The following is a 19,781-nucleotide window of genomic DNA, read 5'->3' on the forward strand; positions in this document are numbered from 1 at the left end:
CATTAACGTTGAAAAAATATTATTTCACTAACCCAATCATGATGCATTGCTCTCCAAAATATTCCAAAACTTCGAACAGAATTCTTTGTGCTGCAGAGCCAAATGTATTTGTTACATTTAGAAAAGCTATTCATGCCATTTTTTCTTTTCTGTCTTTGCTGCCTGTAAATATTCTGGTCAGGGTATTATTGCATCTTTAAATCAGGATTAATATCCTAACAAGTTGGCAGAATCTCTCTCTTTTAAAATAAATATTCCTCCTGCTCTTTTTCCGGATTTAGGCCCAGTCTCAGTCCTCCACACTACTCTCATTAGCCACCGCAAAAATCTCAGCACAGTTGTTGCATTCTTATAAAAATTTTAAGAATCACCATTTAGCTAATGATGTTGCTGACCTGGTGTAGCTAACTGTTATCTCCACCTTTTAAGGAGTTAGTGGTCTTTTCATGGTCTACCAATCCAAAAAGGCAAACATCCACAGTTCAAGTTTATTGTGTGTGTTTTTTTTGTCTCCAAATTTATTCAAATTGTGTAGGAAGCACAGGCAACGGATCACTTAGTGTATTTACTGGAAGTTTAAACCTTCCGACCAACCAGTGAAGAGGGTCACAATAACTCAGGAGAAACCCAAGAACATTCCATTTCCAGAATCCACTGAATCCCATTTAGGGTCATGGGACTGCTAAGCACTCTGTGTTATACTTTATATGAAAAATGCTTTATAAATAAAGTTTGATTGATTGATTGATTGCTAGATCCAACCCTACTTTTGACTTACTCACTTATTTAACTGTTAGCCTAATTACTTACTTTGTAAGTAAGTAATTAAGTGAGAAAGTAAATCAATCAATAAATACCGGTAAATCCTTTCAAAGCAAACCATCAGATCTGGCTGCATTTATGTTTAAAGAGACAATATCTTAAAAAACATAAAAAATAAAAACTTACCATAACTTTTAATCTCTTGATGCCTGCATTTTTTGTAAAATATTTGCATTCAAACCACTAAACAAATACTTTTAAGAAATCAGAATTAATGGCTCATGCAAACAACATGTTAGTAACATTGCCTGAAAGGACAACGGTGCAAGTTGCCCTGTATTGATACATGTCACATGTTAATGTTTGGCAGTTACTCATGTCATTTCAGCTGTTTTTCTGTTGTGCATCAAAGACCAGAAGGTGAAGTGAAGGTGATATTGAGATGGTTTCAAGGCCAATTTAAAACCAAGACTCACATTTATTTTTCTGAACACTTAAGTCAAGTATTAAAGAAAATAAATAAATAAACAGAAACATTTAAGGTCAAGTATGTGCCTGCTTTTATTTGATGCTGTAATTGGGGTCCTAACTCTACACCTCCCATCACAGCCTTGTGATGGGAGGTGTAGAATGCACTATGTAGTGAATGCACTATGTGTCGCTATGATGCACGACTCAACAACTGTAAATGGTTTACTTGATACCTTAGACTTCCTGCAATGTATTTTCAGCTCTACTTTTTCAAAGAGGACAGCAACACGGCAACGTGAGCAGAGCAGATTGGAGAAGCTCGTTGATTTATGATGCCGTCTCACCACACAAAATCTGTTCCATTCACTTTCAGCTGCTGTGTCTGAAGGAAAGGGGAAGCTTGTCACTGCAAATAGCATTGTTGCAACAAATAAAACTCACCTACATTTAGATTTTGGCAGATTTATTAACACCTTAACACGTTCTGTGTTACACCTAAGTGTAACAGATGAATATATAAATCATGTTGTAAAATAAGCAAAAGAACACAAGGCTGCTCTATACTGGTTCTTGACATGTACAACATTTTTCCCAGCTGCACTGCTGGCTGCTGTTAACCTGGATCAGGTGTGTTCAGTCAGTTGCAAAAGTGAAAACACATGAGTCAGGAGTAAGCAAGTCATGGAGAGGCTGAAAAAAGGCTAGGGAGTGGTTGTGAAAAGGGTTCATGACTCAAAGCTTTAAGAATATTATAACAGAATAATTACAGTAACAAGATGTGATCCCATAACTTCAATGCAGGGAAGTCATTTTGATATTTTAACATCTAACTTTAGATGTAAAGACATATTGCTTTAGAGTAAGAAGAGACAGTGTTGACACCCATCATTCCTTCCACCATAGTGAGCATCTTGTTTCATGTCCAGCTTTGATACCTTTAAAATTAAAAATAGCACGGTTCGTTTAAAAAAAATCCAAACATGTGCATTGCATGATAAATATGCATGAATGGAGTTTTATTTACAATAGTAAACATGACCATGAGGCTCATTTCAGATTGAAATGTAAATCTCTATTCTAAACACAGTTAAATATTGATGGGCTACAGAAAAAGTCTAAAACTGTTTCTCGGTTTCATGAGGAATTCTTTTCCTGGATCTTTTCCTTCAGGCCCTACAGACATCAGAGGAGACTCCTCTTATACTCATTAAAATCTTGCCTTAATTCTTTGGATTTGCATACATTTCATTTGCAGTTAATGTTTGTTGACACAGTGTGTGTTGTGTTTGATTAGGAAGCTGCCCTCTAGATCATCCACCTTTGTTTTAAAGAAAGCTAGATAAAGTATTTCTTTTTTTAATAAAAACTCTTATGTAACTTTTTTTGGTGAATCTTCATAAGATTTGTTAATGTAAAGACGCTGACATACACGCTTGTTTGTTGTTTGGCTGCTCTCTTTGGGGGTCATCTTTCCTTTTTCTTCCCATTCTTTATCCTCTCCAATGTCTTCCTCATTTAATTCTTACTTTGCCTTCCGTTCCTCACCTGTACAGATCCATGTCATACAAATCCTTATCCACCCTTTATTTGGTTTTTGCCACCTCCACCTTCACCGTTGCTGCCTTTCCCAATAACAGTCAAACTTTTTTTAGCCAACACTTTCTTCTTAACAATCACCTCTTTCTGCTCGCTACACATACTCAGGATCACCTCATTCATCTCCCTCCAGAATTCCTCCCGCAGTTCAAATCCTAACATGGGGACAAAACCACAAACAACATTTGAGTTCACACCTTCAGACTCCTCACCATACCTTTTTCTCTTTACCTCACAAATTCCCAGCAAACTCCTGCTTCAGGATCACTTTTCCTCCTCCATTCCTCTTTCCATCCACATCATGATAAAACAGCTTCTGGTCTATAAGCCTTGCACCATTTTCATCTGGACGTGCCTTCCTCCTCACCTTTGACCTCTGATCAGCATCACCTGTGGTGATTAATGTTAACGTGGTATGGCTGTTCTTTGCTTGGGTTGAATAATCAATTTGACTTCAGTTTAAATTAGATGCGTTTACTTGACACCTTCACACTAAACTACTGAATTGTGCCCCCTTGTGGTTGCATTCACAATGTAAAAATACAATATTGTAACATTACACTCTCTTCACTGGCTGCCTGTCTTTTAGGATCATTTTTAAGACATTACTTTTGGTTTTTAAATGTTTGAATGGTCTGGCACCTCAGTATCTTTCTGAGCTTTTACATGTTTATCGTCCACGTCGAATCCTACGATTTAAAGATCAAATGCTTTTAATGGTTCCCAGGACTCAGCTTGTGACTCGGGAAGACAGAGCCTTTTCAGTGGCGGCTCCTAAACTCTGGAATATTCTCCCCTTTTCTGTGAGGTCTGCCAGAACTGTCAGTAATATTAAAACACTTTTAAAAACTCCTTTTTTTTCCCTCAGGCTTTTAACTCCAGTGAGCAGATGTAGTGGGCCAGCTTGTTAATTTTGTTATTGCTTTTATTGTTTTGTACATTTTATTGTTTAATTGATTATATGTCTTATTGTTTTTGTTTCTTAATGTATCATATTGTTTGTGATTGTATTTGATTTTATGCTAAGTAGTTTGGTTGCCTCTGCTATTATAAGTGCTGGACAAATAATAAATTGATTGATTAATTTGTTGACACTAACATACAAATTTTTGTATTTTTTCTTATTGTTTCAGACATCAAAGGTGTAATCTATATTTTTGATGTTCTTTAATCTGCTAACTAGTCACATAAGTATCAATAAAAATAAATACATAAATAAATGTTCAAAAAAACCAAGTGTTATGACTCGGGATGCAACGATTCACTTTAACTAAAGTTTGGTTTTGGTTTGATATATGATACAAAACAACAAAAAAAAAAAATCAGAATAAATCCTTTTTTCAATTGGGTAATAAGCAAGTACTGATGAAGAAAAACCTTTCCGTTGGCTTATACTAAGCCTGGTGTAATGTAACAAATCAATAAATAATAAATCTTTCTTAAATCAGCCTCATATATGTTTGATACTTTCAACACCAGTATGCAGTAGAGATGCATCGATTCACTTTCCCCATAATTCGGTTCAATAATGTGATACACAATTCGGTTTTAAACATAATCCTTAGTTATGACACAAGGTCTAACCTGCAGTCATAATCAAAACACAAGAACACACAATGAAACAAAAACAAAACAACAAACAGGCTCTCATTCAGGATGAACTTCAACCTAAATTTTTAGGAATCTTTGCCTCCTTCAATGTTTTATGAGCAGATCTCACAACCATGCTTTGTTAGACTCAACCTTTGTCTTTTGCGATCTCCACCTCAGAGTGAGGCGAATCCCAACAGTATTATCAAACCCATGGTGCCTCCAAGAGAGACAAATTAGAGGTCTTCTTTTGGATAATGGAATTTGTGATTTTTTTTTTAAGGAAATAAATGAATGAAAGAAACAATTCAGTTCTGCAAGCCTGTTTGACCTTTGACACCCACCGTCACTAAGTCGAGTAAGGCTTTTTTTCTTTTGCTGGCTGATTCAAAAAAAAATATGCCAATGGGTCAAGAACATTTGACTTACTTCCTGGGAGCAATTTTTTTTCTTTAGTTGTGTTTATTGAGAACTTTAAAGAGTTGCATTTATTAAATTTTTCTAGTCTCCTGAAATTTACATATAAGACTTGCTCCTCAGGTTGAGAGCCGCCACATTTCCATATTCCTTCCTGAGGTTGATGCAGTTATGAAAGTAACAAAGGTTGCAGTTCTTTAAATGACCACTGGAGGCTTGTGTGAATTCCCTCCCATGTTAAGTCATTCTTCCCATCAAAAGTGAACTAATTTGCATTTACATTTGAAAAAAAAACTACCATGTTTACTGTCATATATTTTCCATAATAACCAGTTAAACTAGACATTTTGATTTTATTAGATCTTAAATTTCTGCCTTGCTTCTGCCATCTAATTTATCTCTGTATAACAAGAGGGGCATTAAAGGACATAGAAAAGACTGCTCTGCCCGACAAACACAGCTTGAAGAGGTCCTACTGTTTGCTGCAGTGCGAAGAGGGAACATTCCATTTAAGCTTCATTACTCCTATTCAGTCACAGCATATTCAGATTTTCTACTTGGTCTAAGCTGATCAACAGCGTCACTGCAAAAACAATAATCTGGGTCAGCTCAGATAGTGTTTGGGAGACAATTTGAAAACATGCAGAAGGAATGGCACAGTTTAACATTTTTAGGTGTTATAAATGTTTGAATTAACTTTTTACACAGCTCAAATACATGAGGGACAGGAAGGTAAAGCAGGTATGTCATTATTCGCCTATATTTAACTGTTTCATAGTGTTTTTCAATGAACACATGACAACAGAGAGGTTTTGGGATGCAAACAAAGGCGGTTTAAATATTGACAAAAAAATAAATAAAATAAATTATGAGGTGGTTGATCATTACTTTTATTGGTCACCCCATGAACCAGTATTTGTCTAAAACATTTAAATTTGCTAATTCAGTTCAATTGAATTAAAACTGTATTAAGCTCAAAGGGGAAATGAGAATTCACAACTGATAAAAGATTCAAAGAGTTGATTAATGATTGATTTGTTAAAGACTAATGAACAGTGCAGGTGGACTTTCACTGTAAGAATGAATGAGTTCCAACAGCAGAACCATTGTTGTTCTCTTTTATCATTACATGCACTGGAGCGGTTTGCTCTAGTTTACTTTACAGGGCACTAAAATGCAAATTCATGTGGAAAAATGCAGCCATGGACATCTTTGGGGGCTCTACCAACATTCACAGGGCCACATTTGAGTTTACAACACACAAGTGGTTGTGCTCTGCCTCATGCAGAGCTGCAGTGTTTCTGAAAAATGTTTAAAAAGTGGTTTATTTCTCAAAAATGCATTTAAAGCAATCATGTCACACTTCAACTCCCTCATGTTTTAAGCCGTGACAAAAAATTACATCGTCTTCATCGCTGGTCTTCATCTGCTGAAGATTTAATTTTTTTGACCCTATTTTCTCCCTCTCTATTTGTTCCACTTTCTGTCTCATTTAATTCTTTTCACTTCAAAGAGGTTCAGACAGGAATTTTCCACTCCTCTTTTTTTCCAGTGGATCCCAGAAAAAGGAGAAAAAAAGTTTTAATGCAGACAAAGAAGGTTTCTGATGCAAAAAGTTAAACAGCTAATATTTTACCACCTTCAACTTACACACTTTTTTTTTAAATCACAACCACTCAGTTGGAAAATTGCAAAACTGCACATGAACTTTCCACCACCCACATTTTCATTATGTCTCTGACCTCTTTTATACAAGACGGGGTATAACAGAGCGCCTCTCAGAGGGTCACGTCTCCAGTGACAAACATTTGATCAAGATTGTGTCTCTGCAAAAATGTTCCACAGCTCTGCTCTCCGTTTGTAATCCATCAACCAGAAAGCAAAGACCATAAATGTCTTGTTTTCATAGCAACTATGCCATGTTGAGAGGTTTTATACTCATCTCCTTCTGTCTTTAAAACCAGCAAAGAAAAAGACAACAAGGGTTTAAAGTTGTATTGTGCACATAGACCAGTTTCTAAGGATTCAATTGGAAAAATTGACAAGGATGAAAAATAAAAAAACATGTAACTGATGAAGAAATAACCATTGAATAATAAGAAAAGGAAACTCCAATACCCATGTACACACACCTACATAAATAAACACATATGACACACATGATCATATACTTATAAAGCTCTTTACTGTCTTCTCAGAAGGCCTAAAGTGCTTTACATTCACAGTCCCATTCATCCATTCACACACACTCACACACTGATGGCTGATCTGCTGCCAAACACTGGTGCCAACCTATAACCACCAGGAGCAAGGTGGGGTTCGTTGTCTTGCAGGAACTGAATTTACAATTTTACGATCAGAAGTCGACCGCTCTACCTCTGCCCCACGGCCCACCCCCAAATGGATCCCCACACAACTCAGATACTGTATGTCACAGTTTATCTGTGTTTTTATATATATACACAGTGGTGGACTAAAGTCTTGGTACCCCTCAGTTAAAGAAAGAAAGTCCACAATGCTCACTGAAATGACTTGAAACGTTCAAAAGTAACAATAAATTAAAATTTGTTGAAAATTAAATAATCAAAATCAGCCATTACTTTTGAGTTGTTGATTAACAGAATTATTTAAAAAAACAAACTAATGAAATAGGGCTGGACAAAAATGATGGTACCTCCTTAAAAGACTGAGAACTAATTGGCCAGGGATCATGATGAACTCATGTCCTTTAATTAATATATATATATATATATATATATATATATATATATATATATATATATATATATATATATATATATATATATATATATATATATATATATATATATATATATATATCACTGTATAAATATGGCGTTTGTGTAATCACGGTACTTCGTGCAAAATTCGTATTGCTCTTTTTTAAAGTATTGAACATGAATTCCCACAAACTTCTATGCAATAGGAAAAATATAGTAACTAGATGGTAGACAATGATGTGATACCAATATGATGACATGATAACTGGTCATAGACATGAAGGAGGCCAAACAAAGATAATCCTTGGTTGATTTACAGTAAGTGAAGAACAAACTGGGAGTGAGAGGGTTAAACTGGCTCTGTGTTCCTAATCTCTCTTCACACCAAACGTCTCCCTTCACTGTGAACAGAGGGCCGGTGGTTGTTAAGTCTCAGCACATAAGAGGGTCAGACTGCTGTTGAAACTGTCAGATTGAGAGACAAGGTGTAGTACAGTTAAATGACTGTGGTGGGTGGTGGATGCCCTGCAGTATGACATGCTGGGACAATCACAGGCTCTCTCTATCCTGATCCACTGCAGTCGCTGCACTGAATCAAATGTGCAGCAGCCTGTTTCACATGGAAGTATCCTTAACCAACAGACCTGGAGGAAAAGTGTAGATTTTTTTGTCTCAACTTCTGTGGAGGTGTGATGTTTCTTTTTTTTTTTTTTAAGTTCCTTTTTTTAAGCGAATATCGATATTCTGAGCAACAATCTGCAAATGTCTGTTATTTAACATGGTGGAAATGGGGATATTTAAGATTAACAATGCAGAGTTCACAAGTTTAAAAATGTTCATTTCAAAAACATAGATATTTAAAATACCTTTGTGTTGTTCTGATCTATGCAAACAAAGTAAACGTTCTTTTAAATCTTAAAGATTTGTCAGAATTAACCTTGTGTAAACTTTGATTGCTCACGCTAGTGTTACACTGACAGCCTCTGAACTGAGCAGCATGATGGCTGGATCACTATCACGAGCATTGAGCTTGACTCTCTGCTCATTGATCCCGGCCTGCATGCTCTTGGGATAAATAAGATCAGCTCATAACTCATAGACTAATCTGCGAATACTGTGTGAGATCCTGAGATGCAGAAAAAAAATCAACTGAAGTTGCCAACAATGTGAAGGATACACATATTCCATAAACTATGAACCATACAACACCCACATAAAAGAGGTGTGTGTTTCTCATGTATCAGCACATCAAGAGAGAACGGGGGCTCCTGGAGGCAAAAGAGGGAAGCACTTATAATTGATTTTAGGGCAGAAGGTGACCAATGATGAAAACGTCAGAGAAAAATTAAAGATGGCTAAAGACATAACACTTTTTAGCAAAAGCTTTCTGACCAGTTATTATGGCTGGAATGACAAACAAAAATGTTTTTATTTTTTATAATACAAAGTAGACGATTTCCAGTAGTAGATACACATTTTTTTATCGATTGTTGAATTCAAATGAACACATTTTGATGATTATTTTCCTTATTATGTTTGTTTGTTTGCAGCATCCCAAGGATAATGGGTTTATCAAAACACAACAAAAACACATTTTGTGTTTGTGCATCTCCACAGACACACTAAACACTTGTGAGCCAGCATTTGAAATTGGGCATTTTAAGTCTGCACTTATTATGTCATTTGCAGTTTCTTTTAGGTCTATAAGAGGATTTTCAGACGCTGAACATTTGGCCATTCTGAACGCAATTTATCTGCTGTTAATCCAGAATGTTGTGTATGAATTATCTTTTTGCGAATAATAAAGGCTACAGTCACTCTTGAATAACTCCACTTAAGGTTGGAAATGAACGGAAAATAAATGTAAAATCTTTAGGAAAGTATTTTTTTTTTTGGATGAGCCAACACGTAAACAAATCATCCATTTTCTTAACCCAATAAATTGCTTTTGGGGTCACAGGGTTGCTGAAGCCTGTCCTTGTTACTGATGGGCAAAGGTGGGGTACACCCTGGACAGGTCACCAATCTGTCACAGGGCACACAAGCACGCCCACTTTACAGTAACCAATCAACCTTTGAAGCATGCTTTTGGACTGTGGGAGGAAGCCAGAGCACCTGGAGAAAACCCAAACATGGACAGGGAAAACATGCAAACTCCACACAGGAAGGTCCCATCTAATTATTCTATATTTTCTATAATTGGCTTAAAAAATTGTTTTAAAACATAATTAAACCTCCTGCTAGATTTCCTTGTTCATATAAAATGTTTTTAAAAAGAGACAAATTACGAATTTGAGTGAAAATTTTAAATATGCATGAAAAAAGTCTATAATCTTTGGGGTATGGGCTCTGAGCCGATGATGTCTTGTATGGATCAGTGAGCCCCAGAGCCTGGAGCCATGGTGTTAAGAGGCCAGGCAAAGTATGGTTCAGGTGGAGAACAGGGTTGAGGCCCAGCGAACCTTCTAGCATACAGAGAGAGACAACTATCCATGAATTTAAAGGTACGAATTTGATTGGCTCAGAAGAAACGCAGGCTATGTGGTTTTTTGGTAAAACCTTGTGCTATCCTAGGCACTTTAACATTGGGAGTTGGGTCATCTAGACCCACTAGACAGTGCGCTGAACCTTTTTTCTTCAATGATTTGTGAACCTCACTGGTGTCCATGGATTACATGGAATCTTTCCACCTCTATCATGGTGGGGAGAACGCGTCAATGTAAAGGTGGGGTCATCTAAGATAGCACAAGGGTTAAATTGAAGGCCTAAAGGATAATGGCGGGTAGAGTGACGGAACAACCCAGCATACCCCCAAGTGAGGTAAATTTTTATTTTAGAAACTGCGCCAAAGCTTCACTACTTCACTTATTTTCACTATCACACTAAATCTTTTACTTACTTACTGTAAAAACCTGCAATCTAACCTTAATTAACAACAATATTTAACGTGCCAGTGGCAAAAGATAATATCCATAATAAAATGGCAACAAATGTTTATACATATTTAAGTAGTTTTTTTTTATTTTAGTCATTTATTTTCCGCATAACAGTTTGGTACACACAGACATGCAAAAAAAAAAATACAAAACATTATTTTGACTGAATGCTATAGGTGATGATGTCGCTTTCAGAGCATCCAGAAGGGTCGGGGTAGTTTTCCATCAAGGCGGTCTGTCAATATTTATTGTTCCGCTTGTTCCACCAAGAAGAGAACTGATTTCTGAAATTGTTGCAGCTGCTAAATGCAGTCACATGATGGCGCCAGTGTGCTTTCAAACACATTTACCCCAGCTATACCGTTGAATCCTGCATGAGCCCCACAGCTTTACAGTCTTTGTAACAGTCTTAATGGTGGATGTACTGACAAAGCATGAACTCCTCACCAGCCTTTGGAAGCTGTTTATGATCTGTTTTATTTCTCTTAAAATGACATTTTGCTTCCTACAAAGGCACATTCATATTGTACGATGACTGTTTGTGTACATTTTTATGTTTTTGGTTTGTTTTTGCCCTTTTGTGCGTTTACTGAACTGTAATCATGAACGCACCACGCTGAACCTATTGGGCAATTTTAAGATCATGCACAGTTTAAAATGTTATGAAGGTTACTGCAAAAGCAAAATGGAAGGTTCTTCCAAACGTGTAAACCTCAAAAGCGTTTTGTTCTTTTACAAATTTTAAATTCTATCTCTTTCCCAAAGAGCTTTACAGTGTTTCATGTCCTGTGTTTTTGCGATCAGGCTTTGCAATGGATATTTGTGCACACAGTGGGGTTTGCTGCCTATGGCTACATGCTGCTGAGAAACGGAGGAGGTTGCACTGTGAATCAGAAGTGGTGAAACTGTTAAAATAGTCTGTTTTTTGTTTAAAAGAAAAAAAGAGAAAGCATGTTGTGTTCAAAGAAAGGTAGGGGGAGTTGGCACAGTGGACTTGTTGCCTGGTCTAAGTAGATATGACAGGTTTTCACCCAAGAGAACACTTGGTGTGACACATAAGAGGCTCGCCGGGCCATTTGTCACATGGTCCTGCAACTTAAGAAAACACACATGTTAGGGTCGCACACATGGCCAGTACTGGCCTAATTCTGCCTACGAGAAAGCACACACATACAGCAAACATACAAACAAACACTTTTATGTCAGGAGAAAGTCAGCTTTTTTTTTTTTTTTTTTTTTACCAAAAGAGGAGTTTGAAGGTAAGTAAAATCTCAAAGAAGGTGTAAGTGCAAAGCTTTAAAAAAGAAAAGTCTTAAAAAATACAGTGAAGTCCCACACAGCCTTTCAGTTTCCTTGCATCCAAACTTTTTTTTTCCCTTCACGTTTCAAGATATTAACAATGTTTATACATTACACCATTAACTAAATATGCAGGAGATATCTATTTGGAAGAGCATAGCTAGAGGAATTCTCTGCACTGTCACTATGTTGTAATAAAAATAATAATAATCATATTTGACACTGCCACATCCTCCAGAAACAACTTCAGCTGTCAGGCCTCTTTTGCGGTGCTCTCATCCCTGAAGCCTTTTTGTTTAATTTTCAGCCTCTAGCTGCCGTCAGCCTCCCTTCAGACTGAGCAAAAGTGATGTTATATTTTTGAATGAATAATGGGATAATATGCATGAAATCAGGGATGATTGTCTCTGTTACACGAACCGCAACCTTCCAGTTAAATTCCGAGCACAGCGTCTCACGTGATGCCGGTGTCTACCTGATCTACAAAGGGAAATTCAATGGAAGAAGCAGAGCTGTGGAGCATATCCCATTATTGAACAAGCCAAAGGCCAGCCCCTGTAGGAGAAAAACCATCTTTTCATGCACTGTAGTCGCAAGCTATTGTATATAGGCATAAATTTATGAGCCTAAAACTGCTTCTTGGGCAATAAACAGTGAGGGAAAGAGGAGAGTATAGATCACAGCGTTCTACGTATAAATCCATGGGATGCAAACTCCCTTTTATGTGAGCAGTGTTCTTAGCCTGGAAACACTGACAGAACAGTCATTTGGAATGAAAATCAGTGGCAGAAAGTGAACCGTAGGGTTCTTGATGTGTGCGATGTGGGAGCATGTGAAGGGCAGACACAATGCTGACTTTGGCTTAAAGCCTCTGGCATCCTGACTTTTCCCACATGGCAATGCATTATGGCAACACTTTCCAGTCCCTGCATAGTACAAGAGAAAATGTCACAACAAATGAGAGTTAGTGTGTACTGTGATCTGATTGAAAAGTTTGAGGGTAAAAGTGTAGCCTCGATTCTGCACAGAAAAAAACAAAACAAACCATCCTTAACACGGTGAAATGCTCACATAAAAAAACAAAAAAAGCAGAAGGTGACAAAATCTCTGAAGCACAAATTGTTTTAAGCGCCGTACTCGCTGTGCATGGATAATTAAGTGCCTTTGTTCATGTGCCATCTTCTCTGATATAATTCAATCCATAGTCACTAAGTAGCACATGCTTATCACTGAGCCTGTCACTTAAAATCATTAGCATAAGCGCCGATGATGCAGCACAAACTTTGACAGCCTTCTTTGCCTTCTTGTTTTTCTCAAACTTAGCCACGCTCTTCGATCAAAGTGACTCCTTCTAACTCAACTGCCTTCAGAACCATCACTGCAATAATGAGAAAAATATTCAGGATTACTCTGGTAAACAGAAAACCCTCAGCCATGTCACACAATGTTCTAAGTCTGACTTCTAAGCAGCTTTGAGTGTGTGATAGTCAGTAAATTCAATTATTAGTTTGTAGCAACTTTCAATAAAATACAGATCTTTTAAGATTTGTTTGGAGTGCATCATGCTTTATTTTGTTTGTCTACGTTGCAATTGTTTGGTGCAAGAGCTGAGAGAGGATTTTCCTCCAAAACGAGTGATATCATTTTAATACTATATTGATACAATGATTTCCTGAGAAAATAATCTACGAATTAAGTCCAGAGAAACACAACTGCAGACTGTGCTTAAAGGAATATGTCATGCAAAAGCATTATTTGAGCTTTTAAGTGTTTTATAATTCTAATTCCTCACCAAACACAACGCCAAAGTGTTATTTTGATCAGATATCCGAGTATTCTTCTAAAAACCTGCGCTCACCTCCCAATCCAGGAAAATGAGCGGGTTCTCACATTGTTTTTTTTTTTTTTCTAATTTGTCCTGTCCAACAGCTAGGCAGGCAGATGAGAGCTGAGGGCCTCTTGTGTTGGACATATTTTACTTTAACAAGAGGGGTTATTAATCTTCAGACAAACCAAAGGTATGTCTGAATAAACCCCTTTTGTAATTGAGGCCAAACTTTATTAATTTCAATCATGTCTGAAAATCTTTGGTGTTGGACCGGACGGAAAAGGAAAGAGGGGAAGAAGAGAGAGGGACGTTAGAGAGAGGGGGGGGTAGGAGGGTGATAATAGGAAGGGAAGGGGGGTAAGACCATGAAGCAGCATAAAGCAACAAGTTTACTGGTTGTTAATCATTATGGTAAGGTTCAAATGTAGTACAAAAAGGGCGGGGCCTATCCACACACACACTCAAATGTTATAAACACACCTGCTAGCTGCAAAAATGTCCACCTGTCGACATGTACACAAAACAGATAGTGTTCACACGCATACTTATGCCTTAAAACCAACTAGTGTGAAATATTTCAGTCATTCAATCATGCAAACTGTTAGTGCAAAGGTGAGCTAACACCTGTGCTCAGGTGAGTGTTTATGTTCTTCTAAAATGGATGGTGGAACGTGACAAGAAGGAGGGAGAGTGCCCAGCCATCCCCACCCCAAGACCCCCACCGCAGCAGCAGCGGCAGCCGAAATCCCCCCAACGCCACACGGGAACCGGCAGGGAACAACCGCCGCCCGGGCGACCAAGCCCGCCACCCAGGCCAGGGCCAGCAGGACCGCCGCAAGGCCCCCAGAGCCAGAGAGCAGGGAGGCACGGAGGGAAAGAGAGCGCCGCCCCAGCCCAACCAGGAGAGCAGCCCCCCCGCTGCGCCGGGAGCGCCCAACGCAGGGCCCCACCGGAGAAGGACGCCCACAGCCCCAGACGAGTACCCCACCACCACCCAGGAGTTCCGGGCATCCCCCCGCCCCCACCCCAGGTACGAGCCAGGACCCCCCAAGGGAGACCCGCTCCGCACTCCAGGCAGCCATCCGCCCGGCCCACAGTTGGTCCAGGGAGGAGCAAGGCAGGGGCCCGCCGCCCCCGCCCAGGAGGGGGAACCCCGGGGAAAAAAGAGGGCCCACAAGGGATGTTATAAATACGGCCCGACCAGGCTCGGCCATGTTGGAAGTTTGGCGGGGCCCAGCGCTCAGGGGCAAGGACCAGGACCCACCCCCCAGGGACACGAACACCCCCGGCTCAGGTGTAATATGAACCCCCCCACCGTGCGGAGAGAGCACCGCCGGGCCCAGGGAGCCGGCACCCAAGGGACACGGCCGCCATCGCCAAGGGGCCCGCACCCCCCACCAGGGAAGGGGTAGGGGACAGATGGACCCAGGTCCCACCTTCCTTGCAAAATGTGTGTGCGTGGATGTGTGTTTGAAAGGGTGTGTGTGTGCATGTGTGTGTGTTTATGTTGGAATGTATATGTTGAAGGGGGAGGGGTGTTTGTACTAAGGGGGGTGCAGTTAAAATTGGCAAGTAGGGCACTAAGGGGACATCTCCTGATTACTCACAGTGATGTCCCCTCACCCTCCCCACCAAGTGGCCCTAAATGTCTAAGGGTTCTCACATTGTGACGTAGACCAGTGAGAACCGTCCCTTCCAGGAAGAGCATGTGCTGCCAGCACCGCTCCCAGGCTAACACACACACACCCACTTTTTTGCGGAGCTTGCGGGTGATCATCAAAAACGCTTACATTTTAAATGCACAGTATGCAAATCTGTCTTTGCAAAACTTCGGATGGTGTTTGTTTTTTGTGGGCGAATTGCAGACAAACTGCCGAGGCCGGCTCTAAGTTGACGTCATGAAATGGGCGGCACCCACAAGAAGCAAAGGCGGAGCCTCAGAGATCAAATCAGCTTACTTCCAGGTAGGAAAATGAGCTGTGAAAATAACTCATATTTAATAAAACGTGCGTTCTTTAGGGTGTCAAAGTTAATATATTATCATGCAAGTGGAAATAGTTTACTCTGAAAGGCTTAAAAAAGCACGATATAGACCCCTTAAAAGGAAGTTTGTTTCCTGTCAGAGTTTCACAGCTGGGCTTTGTTAATTACCAAGCTTGTGTCATGTTGTTAACAGTCTTAACGTGTGTTTGCACGGTCTGAAGAATATGTGAGATATTTCTCCACAGTCATCCTTCATAATGCACGTATAGAAAAAGGTTGCTGATAGGACACATCAGTCATGTGTTTATTCCCAAGTGTTGAAACTTGCTATAATGTCCTGACTTTGAAAAGGTTGAACTTTTTTTATGCGAAAACTCAAAACACCCCAGAGTAACTAGAGACAAGGCAATCAGAAATCAAACCGATTTGTTGCCATGGCGCAAAGTGGGTAAAGGATCCACTTTCTTCAGGGAAACATTATCAGAGACGTGCTGAAAATTCATTGGTGTCCTCTTGTTAGGTTGTTTTATCGTGACACTGTTTATGTAGGTTTGCACCCGTCTTGTTTTCTAGTGTCAGCTTCTCACAAGCAGAAAGCCATTGAAAAGCTGTGAAAATGTGTCCAAGTTGCACTCAGGGGTCCCATGATGAGCTGGAAAGCTGATTTAAGGAAAAGCAGAATAATTACTCCCACCAAGGGGGAACACGTTTTTATTTATATATTTTTATTCCAACAAGCAATTTCACTGAGAAGGTGCCAGGAATCCCCCCTTCCCCCCTCTCTTTTTGCATTTAAACTTTAAAAAATGCCTTCTTTTATTTATTCTTTACTCTTTGAATTTTCAGCCATAAACTAAGTTGCATGTTAGAATAATAACCACTTGAGTTCACAAGTCAGGCAGACACAGTGTCCTTGAGCTGCGTGCATTCACACACTGAAGGTCTTGCATTAGTCTCCAGAGACTATGGGTGACTAAAGATTAACTTCATCCCTGAACATTATGAGGTATGTCAGTATTATAATGAGAATGTCCCGTCAAATTTCTTTTGACCTTTAGCTTGAATATTCCCTCTGTGTGTGTACTTTACAAAAAAATCAATACATATATCATGGTGCCATTTATATATATATTTTGTGCACAATTGCCAGTGGCCACAATTTGTGCTTCCCCCGGCACAAGTCAGGAACCTGTTAATATCTCTAAAAACATATACCGTAAGTTATGCTATAATTTATTGTGCAAACTGAGAATTCTATCAAGTCTACAAAGTCAGTAAGAAAAACTTTAAATTTAAACAGTTGAATGTATCTTAATCCTGATATCTCTCGTCTAACTTCCCTTTCGAACATTACATTGGACAGAAATGCAAAGAAGTCAGCCGATTTTCTTTCCTCATTTCTGTCCAATGGGTAACACGTGTTTCTTTCCCTCTTACATGAGGGAATGCATCTCCATACATGGTCCACAAATCATTACATAAAAATTTTTTACTAACGTTTTGGCTATATGGTCCAATATTTTCTACCTAAATTGATACAATCAGGGGGTCTATTATCTGAGGCTCTGGAGAAAATGCTAAACAAACAAACAAAAAAATAGGTCTGTAGTTTTGGTTAATTTATTTTACCGGTAGTTATAGTTAGTTACTTACCAAGGTTGTGGTGAAATAAGTTTTGTTCTTTTTTTATTTTTAACGGGTCAGATAATTGAGCAAAGTGAGAGTAAAAGTTTATTTTACTGTCAGACAGGTTTAGAATAATCTGAAAGAATATTTGCTCTTATAGTCGTTGCCTTTTAAATGCAAAGTTCTTAAAGTATACAGTTGCATTTATGAGTGTAGATTAAAAAAATAAATCGACGCCAATGTTATCATGTTTATATTCAATAGTAAAAGGAGAAAAGGGCTGACGGTGCATCAAAGCCAAATACAGAAAATGTCACGTTTAACTGTCTTGCATTTTTTTTATTCAAGCAAATGTGCTGCAGCAGGAGGATCTTATTTGACACAAGGTCTATTTTATTTTGAAAAGAAATGTGCATTTGCTGCTGCAAAAAGCACAAGTTACATGCCATTATGCCCTACATGCCCCTTTCACAAAGGTGCCCCACATTTTCGTGATCATGTTCCACTTTTTTGCAACAACACTGTATCCAAGCAGGTTTGGAGTAAAACACATTAGCATGCAATGTGCACAACCAACTCCCTGCAGACTCCCCCCCCCCCAACATTTGGCTTGTGAAGGCCTTTCTTTGGGCCCAGACAAAAGTTTCTGAAATGGAAAAAAGAAATGTTTTAATTCTGAGATGATACAAACATTAATGTATTATCTGAAGACTAAGGGTTTATTACAGAGGTAGTGTCTGAAGTACCAATAAGGGAACCTCCTGACAAAAAGTAATATCGCTGTTTGTATCAGCTGGAAGTAAATTGAAAAAAGAAGCAGGGAAACAGACCAAAATGAGAAAGAGGGAGCAATCTATGGCTGCCACGAACGTACAAAACATTTCTTTCTCTGGCGGGGATGTTGGCTACATGCAGGAGGGTGTGTGTGTTGTGAAAATAACAGCTGCATCAAATATTCCATCTGGCTGTTTATACATTTATCTCCAACTGATTTTATACAGAAAAATGTCAATGGTAAACTTTTACATTTACATCTTGTTATCAGCAACATACTTTTTGGGGAGCTCTTCAGCAAATAATCTCTGTTAAAAGCAACCAATAACAGCAATGAGGATGCAGGAGTCCTCCAGTCTCACGTAACTTACAGATATCTCAGTAATACATTTACTTTCATGCAAAGCTTCTTTCTGAGTGCACCATAAATAATTTGATTATTTGTAGTTATTTATTCAATTTTAACTCATTTATAAATTTTCACTTAACAACAAGAACTCAAAAATGCCTTTGGTGAACTACTGGTCTAGAAAATGCTTGTAAAAAGAAAAAATAACCTCTATTAAAATATTTTAATACAAAGGTCAAGAGAAACTGTACTCTACTATTGTCTGTATGTAAGCCATACACATTACTTCATTGTGCTCATATTTCATGCTCTTTTTCAGAATACTGTAGTTAATGCAAAAAAGTCTCAAATGTTACCTTTTCCATCACATTTATCATGACCTCATATTCATGTTGTAACTAAAAAAGAAAGCCAACCATTCAACACTGTATGCTTAGTTTGCATTTAGGTAACTATTTCCTGCAAAGAGAGATGAAAATTGAAAAACAATGAACAAGTTACACAACATAGCTGGAAAATTCGGGGGGGGGGGGTGAAATTGAATGGCTGTCAACAGAATTCTGGGGGATTTGACAGATGACTTTGCATTGCGAAAAGCCTGGTGAGTGGGGCCATAAAGTAATTTGAACTTTAGTTATGGCATTGGCACTGACAGCTGTGCTTTCAACACCTGTGCTCTCATATGTGTCGTGCAGTGCCACCAAATACCATTTTAATCTGTTAAAGTGCTCCCAGAACAGACTTTTCCACATATGCCGGTCTGTTTACCCCAATGTTTCCTTCAGCTCATCTCAAGCTGCTAATTGTTTTAAGGTTGCATTAAAGTACCTGTTAACTCATCAACCTTGCGTTGTTCTGATATTTATTTATAGTCCTCTATGCCACTGGGCCACAGCTGGCTAATTTGCTTCTCCTCCTAAATCTGGGATGTTGAATGGCATCTGGCAGAAGGCTGGCAAAAAACCTTTGTGGTCAAATGCATAAAAAAGTATTTTTCTGATCAACTCAAGCTAGAAGTCAGTGATTTTGATGCGTGTTCTGTCAGTGGAACTTAAATTTTCACGTTTCTCAGTGTTCATCAACACATATTCATTCGAGGAGCAGAGACCATTTGTCCTGTGGAGGAGGAAACGACCAGATGAGTGATGTGGCCAGATGGTAATCTTTCTTGTTATGTAACCTCATCTATTATTTTTGGCTATTGTAAATTATTTTAGATTGCCCCAGACTCCCTGAAATACCGTACATGCTTCTGACAGTTGGTTTTATGATGGAGCGTCGGGCCTGTGCTGCTACCGTGAATGGGACCTCCACCTGTTCTTCCTGCTGTAGCTGGAGCTGATGCACATTACAAAACAAGGAAATGGCTATAGCTTGTGATTTAACGCCCTTAAATACTCACACCAATC

Source organism: Oryzias latipes, chromosome 17 (assembly GCF_002234675.1).
Source record: "Oryzias latipes chromosome 17, ASM223467v1".
Lineage (NCBI taxonomy): Eukaryota > Metazoa > Chordata > Actinopteri > Beloniformes > Adrianichthyidae > Oryzias > Oryzias latipes.